Source organism: Myxine glutinosa, chromosome 9 (genome assembly GCF_964187855.1).
Source record: "Myxine glutinosa chromosome 9, kmMyxGlut1.1, whole genome shotgun sequence".
NCBI lineage: Eukaryota > Metazoa > Chordata > Myxini > Myxiniformes > Myxinidae > Myxine > Myxine glutinosa.
The window spans coordinates 33,118,174-33,129,793 of record NC_136269.1 but is presented as its reverse complement, the minus strand read 5'-3'; the positions used below and the strand labels follow the sequence as shown (position 1 = coordinate 33,129,793).

At 45.9% G+C, this 11,620-nt stretch overlaps 1 long non-coding RNA gene across 1 annotated transcript; it reads right to left on the bottom strand.

Moving 5' to 3' along the window:
• Positions 1 to 2,145: 2,145 nt before the first annotated feature.
• On the bottom strand, positions 2,146 to 7,880 carry LOC137434723 (uncharacterized). Its single transcript, XR_010985923.2, has 3 exons — positions 7,624 to 7,880; positions 2,826 to 3,060; positions 2,146 to 2,282 (listed from the first exon to the last, which is right to left on the bottom strand). It is a non-coding gene; the product is annotated as an uncharacterized LOC137434723 (long non-coding RNA).
• Positions 7,881 to 11,620: the final 3,740 nt, after the last annotated feature.

Below are 11,620 nucleotides of genomic sequence, written 5' to 3'. Positions count from 1 at the left end.
TGGGTATGGTGGGTACAGAGAGGGATGGGTTTGGGACACAAGATTTAGAGGCAAACACAGAGTTGAGGCATTCAGCTTTTTCACGTGCGGAGTCAGCTGTGTAGCCGTTTGAGGTAAGGGAGGGGATGGAGGGGGAACAAACACCAGAAACGGATTTGACCAGACGCCACCAGGATTTGGAAGAGGGAGACAGATAAGAGAGTTCGGTCTTGAGAATGGAGAGATATTGTTTCCTGGCTCTCCTGAGGGTGGACACACACTTGTTTCGGGCTTTGTGAAAGGAAATGAGATTTCCTTCCGTTGGATTTGCTTTCCAGGAGACGAAGGCAAGTTGTTTCTGGGCAACAGCCTCACCACAAGATTCCGTGTACCATGGACGGGAGGAAGGGTATGACAACTGAAGACGAGATGGGATAAATCTGTGCATTTCTTTAATGATCCTGGATGTGAACACGATGGATTCAGCCTTGAAAACTCGTGCGGAAACCCCAAAAAATTGTTATTAAAGATTTCACGATTATATTTCCTCTAGAAATGAATGCATCTTCTTTGGGTGGTGTATAATCCTCTGAACGAAACAGGCATTGCCTGGTTTCCCTTGCTTGAGTTGTCATCAAAATGCACCTTTTTTCTTCAAAAAGTAATTTATGAATGAAGACGTGTTGATTCAGTCTTAAAATGCACATCAGTCACGGGTGACTTCATTTTTAAACTTGAATATATCGAAAACTTTTCATTTTACAAAGTAAAATAGATTAAAACCAAACGGTATTAATAAATATTGTATTCCATAGTTAGTTTACATTATACAGGCCTTCTCATTAAAAATTATTTTGTTCTATAAACGTTAACTTTCATCGAATATTTCTCATCTGTGTTATTTGGGTGGTGCATGATAAACCGTGCCAATTTCAGCTATTCCTGCCTGTGCGTTAACTTTCACCAAATCTCTTTCCCGTTTTTTGCAACAGAGTTTAAAACCATGTTAGCGACTGTGAAAAATGAAATCAGATGGTGAATTAGAGTCGAGATAAAGCCGTGAGAGAGTCTCAATGGACTTTATGTTACTGGCCTTCAAAAATGCATTTCGTTCAATAAACGGCAACTTTAATTGAATTTCCATCCCGTTTTTTGCAACCGAGTCTAAAACCATGTTCGCGACTGTGAAAAATGAAATGAGATATCGAATTAGACTTTAAATAAAATTGTGTGAGAGTAAGAAACCGCGGGCCTAACCAAAGAGGCCTCAAAGCTATGCGAGTAAACAACATGGTGTATATTTGTTTTTGAAGCCCCTCCCAGACCGGGTATAGCCACACCCCCGGACAGACTCACAGCCAGAATCACCTACGGAGTCAGGTCAAAAGTCGAAAGTGACAGTCCAGAGAGGCCGAGGCAAGAGTTTCTCGGCAAGAGGCCGAGGGAAGAGAAAATGCCAGCGAGCGAGTCGTTTTGTCACTCGCGGTGTGACGTCAGCCCTCCTCTCCCCTAGAGTCCCTTTATACAGAGAGTTACGACAACTGAGAATACGCCGCCATTTTGGGGCCAATTGTGCGGAACCACTGAACCGGCACATGCACAGTGCACTATGAGCTATGAGCTATGCCTGTATAATGCAATGCACTACTGCACAAATACGGGGCGGGTTAGGGAGTATGGTGAATGTTTTTTTAATTTTTTTTTATTGTATCGAGATGTAGGTCTATGAGTATTAGCTCCATTATGTTCCAGATTGCCTATAATGGGATATTAGTTTGTCTGAAAAAATGAGCGGTTGATGAGAAGTGAGAAAATGGGTGATTTCTGAATCCTCATTATCGCGATGTTGGCAATAATAATTAATTTGGGTTACTCACTATGCCTGGAGAGAATTTGAACATACCATGTGACAAAGTAGTCTTGTAACCTAAAATAATCTTTAACCTCTTCGATTAAGGGGATAGGAAAAGCGGGGGGGGGGGGGGGCGGCATTAAAACACACGTGTGTTTTGTCTGAAAGAAATGAATTTAATGTAAACATTATCAAACTGTAACATTATCAAATTAATGAGTTTTCAGAGCCAATAAACTCATACATACACACAACAAACATCAACACATTAAAACATACATGCACACACACGGGATAAACACACACACACACACACACACACACACACACACACACACACACACACACACACACACACACACACAGGCTCTCGGTCAATGCACACATACTGTAAATTAACCTTTTCAGCTTTCTTTGCATCAGTTAACCACATTCAGCAACAGATCCACACCTGCAAGAAAAGAAAGGGGGGTGGGGAGAACAATCAGGAAGGATAATAGGCTATGATGATTACATGATTACATTAAAAGACGAAATTAGAGATAATAAAAAGTATTACACCATATACCCTAGTACTCATAGTCTTTGACATATAAACATGAGCTGGCCATCCTAAATATTCTTTGAGTTACAGGGCAAAATTCATGACATCACAAATATGTCCCACTTCTCCCCGGTCTTTCCTATACAAACAGGGTTTGTGCGTTTTAACCTTTTTTTTTCCAAAACAAAGGGTTTAAAACAAAATAAAGATATACATGTATATTGAAGTAATGAAATCATTAAAAAAAGAAAACAAAGGAAATTCTTGTTGCCCTTTTTCATAATTTGAATATTTCAACAACAATAAATAGATTTAAAATGAAAGTAAGGAGAGATTTTCCTTATCTCTCTTTTATTATCATGACAGGGGCAAACTGTTTAAATTTAAATTCATACATGCATTACAAAAAAGTCTTAAACATTAAACAAAATTGTAAAACAAGATACTTACAAGAACTTGACAATCTCTGAAGTTGTGGGTCAGCAGCATAGCTATGGTCTACAAGGAGAGATGTCTCATGTTGCTTGGGTGGACACATTTCTTTTGTAGGCTGGTCACGCTTTTTTGGAGACTTTCGTGACTTTGTGGTCCTTCGATGGCAAAAAATGGTAGGCACTGCAGAATTCTTCAGCTTCATTTTCTGATCAGCACGTCCACATTCAAACTGATGAGGATCAAAATGTGCCTGTTTATCAAGAAAGAAGAAGAAATAGAAAGAAATATGTATTCAAGATTGTCCAGGCTGCATCCCATTACAGATTAATAATTCAATTTGTTAACCCGTTCTCTACGGGAACCGGGTGCTCCCTGTGTTAAAGGAATACAATACATTACATAGGACTGAACAGTAACTTGACCTACCTTGCAAAGCTTTGAAGACGAATCCGGCTTCCAGCCCACACGGCTCACTTTATTCTCCCATATTTTACGTCTATTGGGATCTGAAGGGAATCTACATCTTGAAACCCTTGCCATGTCTATTTGAGCATCCAAATGCACAACAACCCGGCATTTTCAGTGAACTAAGGCTTCCGTAGGTAGTCGAATCGATTGTACTTGCATAACACGCGAACGCGAGAAGTTAAGCGAACGCGAATTCGGCCCCAAAATGGCTCCCTGAGTCACGTGACCGTATTTTTCCGGATCGTCATGTCGTAACTCTCTGTATAAAGAGACTCTACTCTCCCCCAACCAGTGTCTCGTTTGATTCTCGCCGTCCGCACTGATTGGCCGTGGTCTCATCGGCTGATGGCCAATCAGTATGTCGCTCTTTCACCTTTCTCACCCCCCCCCCCCGACCCCCCCCCCCCCCCCATCACGGAGAAGCTCTTTTTTTTTTTCTTTTTTTTTTCTATACAGGATCGAGGCTCGTGAAAGAGCTAACATTTATCACACAAAGAATCAAACAGACACACAAAACATATAATAAGGGTAGCGGTAGACAAGATGGGGAGAGAAGGAGAAGCACAAACAACATTTGAGAGCAGGGACATCGGGAGATCTGTGTGAGGGAGATGGCTTGGGGGGAGGAGTAGTGGGAAGGGGGGGGGGGGAGGGTGGAAGAAATATAAAACACAAGGACACTACAAAGGCATCCAGGAAAGAAGTTGGCATTTCAAAAAAGTGGATCTGGGGTGAAATTATCGGGGGTAGAAAAGATCAAGGTTTTGGATGGGGAAAGATAAGAGATGGTGGTGAACAGCTGTTTTAAAGACCTGGAGGGAGGAGTGGGATTGAAGAGAGTGATGGAGTTTGTTCCAGAGGTGGGAGAAAAGAGGAATGAAGGCGAGCAGAGAGTCTTGATTTTGGCAGTTTAACCATAATAGGGTTGCAGGCAGAACTTATGCGACCTGAAGGAATATTTGGGGGACAGAGCCCAGAGAGCTGGGGGAGCAAGGCTGGAGAGGAGTCGGTAGAAGACAGAAAGACCACCAACGCCTGTGGTGAGTAAGTGAAAGGCCCTCGGAGTTAGCTTCATCGCGGGAGATTCCAATGATTCTGAAAGCTTTGGTTTCAACAGCATGAAGCCGAGCTAGGTGTGAGGCGGGAGCACCGATCCAGAGGGGAGAACAGTATTCCATTGAGCTGCGGATGAAAGCCTTGTAATTTTGTATGTGGTGAGGAGCTCAGGTGTGCCAAGGAAGGACTTCGCACGACGGAGGATGCCCAGTCGGTGACTGGCTTTGGAGGCCAGATTGGAAATGTGGTTTTCCCAGGAAAGATCATGGCAGACAGTGAGACCCAAAAGCTTGAGTGACAGAACTTATTGGAGAGGATTGTTCAGAAAGTAGATGGGAGGGTTGTAGAGTCGGTCTTTTCGGAGAGACAGAGTAAGAGTGTGGGATTTGTCAGGATTGAAAGACATGTTCCACTTGTTTGACCAGTCTGTGATTTTCTCCAGTTCTGCAGAGAGTGAGGAGGCTGCAGACTGCCGATCTGGGGGATGAGGAATGGAGCGGCAGAGAGTGTAGTCATCAGCAAAGAGGTAGAGAGGATTTTCAAGAGAGTCAGAGAGATCATTGATGAAGACCAGAAAAAGCACAGGGCCCTGAACAGGAAGGGGAGATGAGAGAAACCCATTCAGGGCCACACGTTGACTACGACGAGAGAGGAAGTCCGCAAGCCATGCGTGGAGATTTCCCTGGATACCATAGGAGGAGAGTTTGGTGAGCAGAGCTGGGTGCCAGACCGTATTGAAGGCACGTGATATGTCAAGGGAGACAGCTCTAATTTCCTGTTTGGCATTGAGGACCTCCATCCATTGTTGAGACAGCAGAAGCAGCATGTCCAGAGTAGAGTGACCTGGTCTGAAACCAAATTGATGGTCAGAGATCAAGCCATTGGAGAAGAGGAAAGATTTGATATCCGAAGCAATGATGGATTCCATGACTTTGCTGATAATTGGGAGAAGGCTGATTGGTCTGTAGTTGCAAGGATCTGTATTTACACCTTTTTGTGTAAAGCGGTGATGTTTGCTGATTTCCAAGCTGATGGCAGATGACCTTGAGCAAAAGAAAGGGTGAAGAGAACCGAGAGAGGGAGTGAAAGAGCGGCAGAGCAGGGTTTTAGGACTCGTGGGCTGATGCCATCAGCTCCAGTTGCAGAATCAGAGTCGAGGGTTGACAGAAACTTCTCCACCTTGTCAGGAAAAAAGGACACAGAGTCCAGGAGCAGCTGGGTATGACTGGGTATGGTGGGTACAGAGAGAGACGGTTTTGGGACACAGATTTGAGGCAAACACAGAGTTGAGGCATTCAGCTTTTTCAGGTGCGGAGTCAGCTGTGTAGCCTTTTGAGGTAAGGGAGGGGATGGAGGGGGAACAAACGCCAGAAACAGATTTGACCAGATGCCACTAGGATTTGGAAGAGGGAGACAGGTTTGAGAGTTCAGTCTTGAGAGAGGAGAGATATTGTTTCCTGGCTCTCCTGAGGGTGGACACACACTTGTTTCGGGCTTTGTGAATGGAAGTGAGATTTCCATCCATTCAATTTGCTTTCAAGGAGGCGAAGGCAAGTTGTTTCTGGGCAACTGCCACACCACAAGATTCCGTGAGCTATGGACGTGAGGAAGGGTATGACAACTGAAGACGAGATGGGATAAATCTGTGCACGAGAGAGAACAATTTACTTTGGAAGAATTTCCAGGATGAGTTGATGTCAGACGCGGTAGAGATGGGAAACCAGTCCAGATGATTGATGGCTGCTTGAAGACCGTGCCAGTTGGACTGAGTGAAATGCCAGACTCGTCCATGCTGAGGAGGCTCTCTGAGAATGGTCAGAGAGATGTCCACTTTAACAAGCACATGATCAGATGAGCCAATTGGAGCAGAAGAAGAGCAGCAGACATTTGCAGGGAAGTTAGTCATAACCAAGTCTAGAAGAGAAGATGCTCCCTTGACTGAGATCCGGGTCGGGAAATTGACAGATTGTGTCAGTCCCAGTGAGTCGCAGAAGTCCTTTGCTGAGGAGCCATGGCTGGTGAGAGCGGTACCCACACCCAGCCAACTGGCATGGTGACAATTGAAATCACCACATATGAGGAAGAGAGAGTTGGGATGAGTAGATAGAAGTTGGTCCATATTATCAGACAGGAAGATGTAGATGGAGTCATCACTGTTTGGTGGACGGTACAACACACAGCTGAACAAAAGGTGGGAGCGAAGGGGAAGCCGTAGCCAGAGGTACTCCTGGGGGTGAGGTGGAGAGGGGGCAGTGCAGGGCGAGTGAGGAAGATAGTTTTTGATAAAGATAGCAACCCCACCTCCAGGATGAGGCTCAGGTCTATCATACCGGAGGAGGGAGTAACCCAGGAGAGATATTAAGGAATCAGAGACATCCTGAAGGAGGAAAGTTTCTGTTAAGCAGATCAAGTCTGGTTTGTCAGAAGCAACCTGAATGGAGAGGTCAGTCAAGTTTGAGCGAAGGCCCGGATGTTTGAAGTCCATACCATTAATGAAGAGGAAGGGGGAGCATCGGATACAGAAAAGGGGGGGGGGAGTCGGGTAAGATGTGGAAGAGGAGGAAGAGTTGGGAGAGCTGTTGAAAGTGTGTCAGAGATTTCAGAATAGCTCGGAGAAAGGGAAGGATGGGGCGGACAAAAGATTTGATGGAGATTGGGTGAGGCACAGTGAGGTGTTATATGAGGGGGGGGAGAGCGAGGAAGAAGGTTGGGGGGGATGGAGGTGAGAGTTGGAAGGTGGAGGAACCGGGGAGCACCCTTTGAGGGGGAGGGGTTGGGGGGGGAAATTGAGAAAACATTAGGGTGGAGAGATTATAAGGGGAGGGGCGAGGGGGAGGTTTATGAGGGGAGGGGTTAGGGGGGAGTTCAGGAGGGATGGGGTAAGGGGGAGCATTTGAAAGGGATGGGAGATGGGGGAGATTTTATGGGGAGGGGTCAGGGGTAGTTTAGGAGGAGAGGGTGAAGTGGAGACAAGGAGGGGAGAGGTGAGGGCGGAGTTTCGGAGGGAAGGGGCAAGGGGGAGATTTGAAAGGGATGGGTGATGGGGAAGATTTGGAGGGGAGGGGTGAGTTTGTATTTAAGAAAGTGTTGTACGATTAATGGGAAACGAACATTTACTGCAAAATGAGTTTCTTGTGACCTTCGAGGCAGAGATACGTTTAAGGATGCTGGAGGGGGGGGGGGGGGGGGGTGGAGTGCAGGTGAGTTTTGGGAATGTAGAAAGGAGGAGCTGTAAGACATGGAATTTTTTTTTGGAATGAATAGATTTCGTGAGCAAGTCGAAAGCAACCTTTTAAATAATAAGAAGAAAAAATGATCTCTCCGACTCTCTGGAAAATCCTCTCTATCTCTTTGCTGGTGACTCCACTCAATGCCGCTCCATTCCTCTTCCTTCAGATCGGCAGTCTGCAGCCTCCTCACTCTCTGAAGACCTGGACAAAATCACAGACTGGTCAAGCAAGTGGAACATGTCTTTCAATCCTGACAATACAGCACTTCAGGGGAAAGTTTAAGCATTTTTAAATTGAACATTGAAAACGATCTGGGGAATGGCGTGAAAATGGGGTAGAAATGAGGGTGAAACACATGGTCAAAGAAAGAACGAACGAACGAAAAGATCAAAGGAGGAAATGTTTTTGTTTTTGTACACCTCTTCCTCCCAATGCACTCTCTATGAGCTGCACTGCGGTATTGCCGGGCGCCGGAGGCTCCCCGGCAATGCTGCGCTGTGGGATATTTAATTATTTGGCATGGGGGCGGTGTACTTTGAATGTATCTTTACTTGTTTTTGTTCGTTAAGATTTTAAACAAGGAAGTATGGGGTGAAAAGACTGGGAAAAAACTGAGAGAACGACAGCAGATGGACCACAATTGACCGCTGAGAGAAAACAAAGCCTCAAGGTAGGAAGCTTAAAGAACTAGGCCACAAATAACGCGGCACGAAATACTTGACTAATTTTATACAGGTATGAAAGATTAACACCGAGAATCTTCCGAGGGACACACTGGGTACATACACGTAAGATAAATACAGCTTTGACAAAAATACAATTGTGAACAATTACTTAACTTCGAGCGTGCATGAAGATCGTGCACAGCTTCGAAAAACCATGACCTCCCCCAAAAACCGTGACCAAGCTCTCTGCCCTTCCTTTGACCAATCGCACGTCCTCCCCTACTCTGCCAATCGGTGTGGTGTTTGTTTGCCCCTCCCCCAGCCAATCACTAGTTCTCCTGGGCGTGGCTTCCAGCCTGCCTTGCTCGATATGTGTTGCCATGGTGTACCACTGCGCAGCCACTTACAGTACTTACTTTTTCCACATGCGAAATTTGCATTTATGTTTATTTAAATTATACAATTTTTTTTTTTTTTTTTTGTATACAAGATCGAGGCTCGTGAAAGAGCTAACATTAATCACACAAAAAGACAAACCGACACACAAAACACAAAAAACAAGGGGAGCGGCAGACAAGATGGGGAGAGAGGGGGAAGGACACAAACACAACATTTGAGAGCAGGGACATCGGGAGGACTTGGGGGGAGGTGGGAGAGGAATAAAACATATGAACACTGCAAGGACTCTGGGGTGAATTACCGGGGGTAGAAAAGATCAAGGTTTTCGATGGGGGAAGATAAGAGATGGTGGTGAACAGCTGTTTTAAAGACCTGGAGGGAGGAGTGGGATTGAAGGGAGTGGGGGAGTTTGTTCCAGAGGCGGGAGAAAAGGGGATTGAAAGAGTGAAGGTGAGCAGAGAGCCTAGACTTTGGCAGTTTAACCATAAGAGGGTTGCAGGCAGATCTTGTGTGACCTGAAGGAATATTGGGGGGACAGAGCACAGAGAGAGCTGGGGGAGCAAGGCCGGAGAGGAGTCGGTGGAAGACAGAAAGACCACCAACCTGCCTGCGGTGAGTGAGTGAAAGGCCCTCGGTGTTGACTACATCGCAGGAGATTCCAATGATTCTGAAAGCTTTGGCCTCAACAGCGTGAAGCCGAGCAAGGTGTGAGGCAGGAGCACCAGCCCAGAGGGGGGAACAGTATTCCATTGAGCTGCAGATGAAAGCCTTGTATGAGGTGAGGAGCTCAGGTGTGCCAAGGAAGGACTTCGCACGACGGAGGATGCCCAGTCGGCGACTGGCTTTGGAGGCCAGCTTGGAAATGTGGTTTTCCCAAGAAAGATCATGGCAGATAGTGAGACCCAAAAGCTTGAGCGACAGAACTTCTTGGAGAGGATTGTTGAGAAAGTAGATGGGAGGGTTGTCCAGTCGGTCCTTTCGGAGAGACATTGTAAGAGTGTGAGATTTGTCAGGATTGAAAGACATGTTCCACTTGTTTGACCAGTCTGTGATTTTGTCCAGGTCTGCAGAGAGTGAGGAGGCTGCAGACTGCCGATCTGAGGGATGAGGAATGGAGCGACAGAGAGTAGAGTCGTCAGCAAAGAGATAGAGAGGATTTTCAAGAGAGTCAGAGAGATCATTGATGAAGACCAGAAAAAGCACAGGGCCCAGAACACTACCTTGGGGAACTCCAGCCTGAACAGGAAGAGGAGATGAGAGAAACCCATTCAGGGCCACACGTTGACTACGACCAGAGAGGAAGTCCGCCAGCCATGCATGGAGATTTCCATGGATACCAAAGGAGGAGAGTTTGGTGAGCAGAGCAGGATGCCAGACCGTATCGAAGGCACGTGAAATGTCAAGGGAGACAGCTCTAATTTCCTGTTTGGCGTTGAGGACCTCCATCCATTGTTGAGAAAGCAGAAGCAGCATGTCCAGAGTAGAGTGACCAGGTCTGAAACCAAATTGATGATCAGAGATCAAGCCATTGGAGAAGAGGAAAGATTTAATATCTGAAGCAATGATGGATTCCATGACTTTGCTGATAATTGGGAGAAGGCTGATTGGTCTGTAGTTGCTGGGATCTGTTTTTGCACCTTTTTTGTGCAAAGCGGTGATGTTGGCTGATTTCCAAGCAGATGTCAGATGACCTTGAGCAAAAGAGAGGGTGAAGAGAACAGAAAGAGGGAGTGAAAGAGCAGAAGAACATGATTTTAGGACCCGTGGGTTGATGCCGTCAGGACCAGTTGCAGAATCAGAGTCGAGGGTTGACAGAAACTTTTCCACCTTGTCAGGAGGAAAGGACACAGAGTCCAGGAGCAGCTGGGTACGACTGGGTACGGTGGGTACAGAGAGGGATGGGTTTGGGACACAAGATTTTGAGGCAAACACAGAGTTGAGGCATTCAGCTTTTTCACGTGCGGAGTCAGCCGTTAAGCCGTTTGAGGTGAGGGAGGGGATGGAGGGGGAACAAACACCAGAAACAGATTTGACCAGACGCCACCAGGATTTGGAAGAGGGAGACAGATAAGAGAGTTCGGTCTTGAGAATGGTGAGATATTGTTTCCTGGCTCTCCTGAGGGTGGACACACACTTGTTTCGGGCTTTGTGAAAGGAAATGAGATTTCCTTCCGTTGGATTTGCTTTCCAGGAGACGAAAGCAAGTTGTTTCAGGGCAACAGCCTCACCACAATATTCTGTGTACCATGGACGGGAGGAAGGGTATGACAACTGAAGACGAGATGGTATAAATCTGTGCATGAGAGAGAGCAATTTACTTTGAAAGAATTCCCAGGATGAGTTGATGTCAGAGGCGGTAGAGATGGGAGACCAGTCCAGATGATTGATGGCTGCTTGAAGACCGTGCCAGTTGGCCTGAGTGAAATGCCAGACTCGTCGACGCTGAGGATTGACTACAAAATGTAAATGTTTCATATTTGTTATATTATATCACCTTTATCTATCAATATTGTTGAAATGAAGATCAAATAGCTGTATGTTGAAATATGTTGAAAAAGTCAAAACTTTACATGGGGTGTACTTGCTTTTTCACGTGGCTGTGTGTATATATATATATATGAAGTAGGCGTAATGAACGGCGGTGGGGGAATTATATCCACGACATCCATTTTTCCGTTCTCCAACCTATAGCTTTGTCTTTAAAAAAAAACTCAACATTTCGGCCAGCAATCCAGCATGCGCTGGGCCTCCACTAGCCTTTATCAAGAGAAGTTCCCTTGTTCACCTCCTCCCTGATATACCTGGGGGGAGGGGTGGGCCTATTCTATCAACCAATCACGAAGCTGTGTTGGGAGACCTCGTGACCATCGACCCGTGATCGGCTTATGTTGCAAGTGTTTTGTGTGTGTTTGGGCGGTGTATTGTGTTTTGTTATCCTTGTTGCCTATGTCGGTTATGTCCCACTGTTATTGTCCTCCTCCCCCACCGCAGT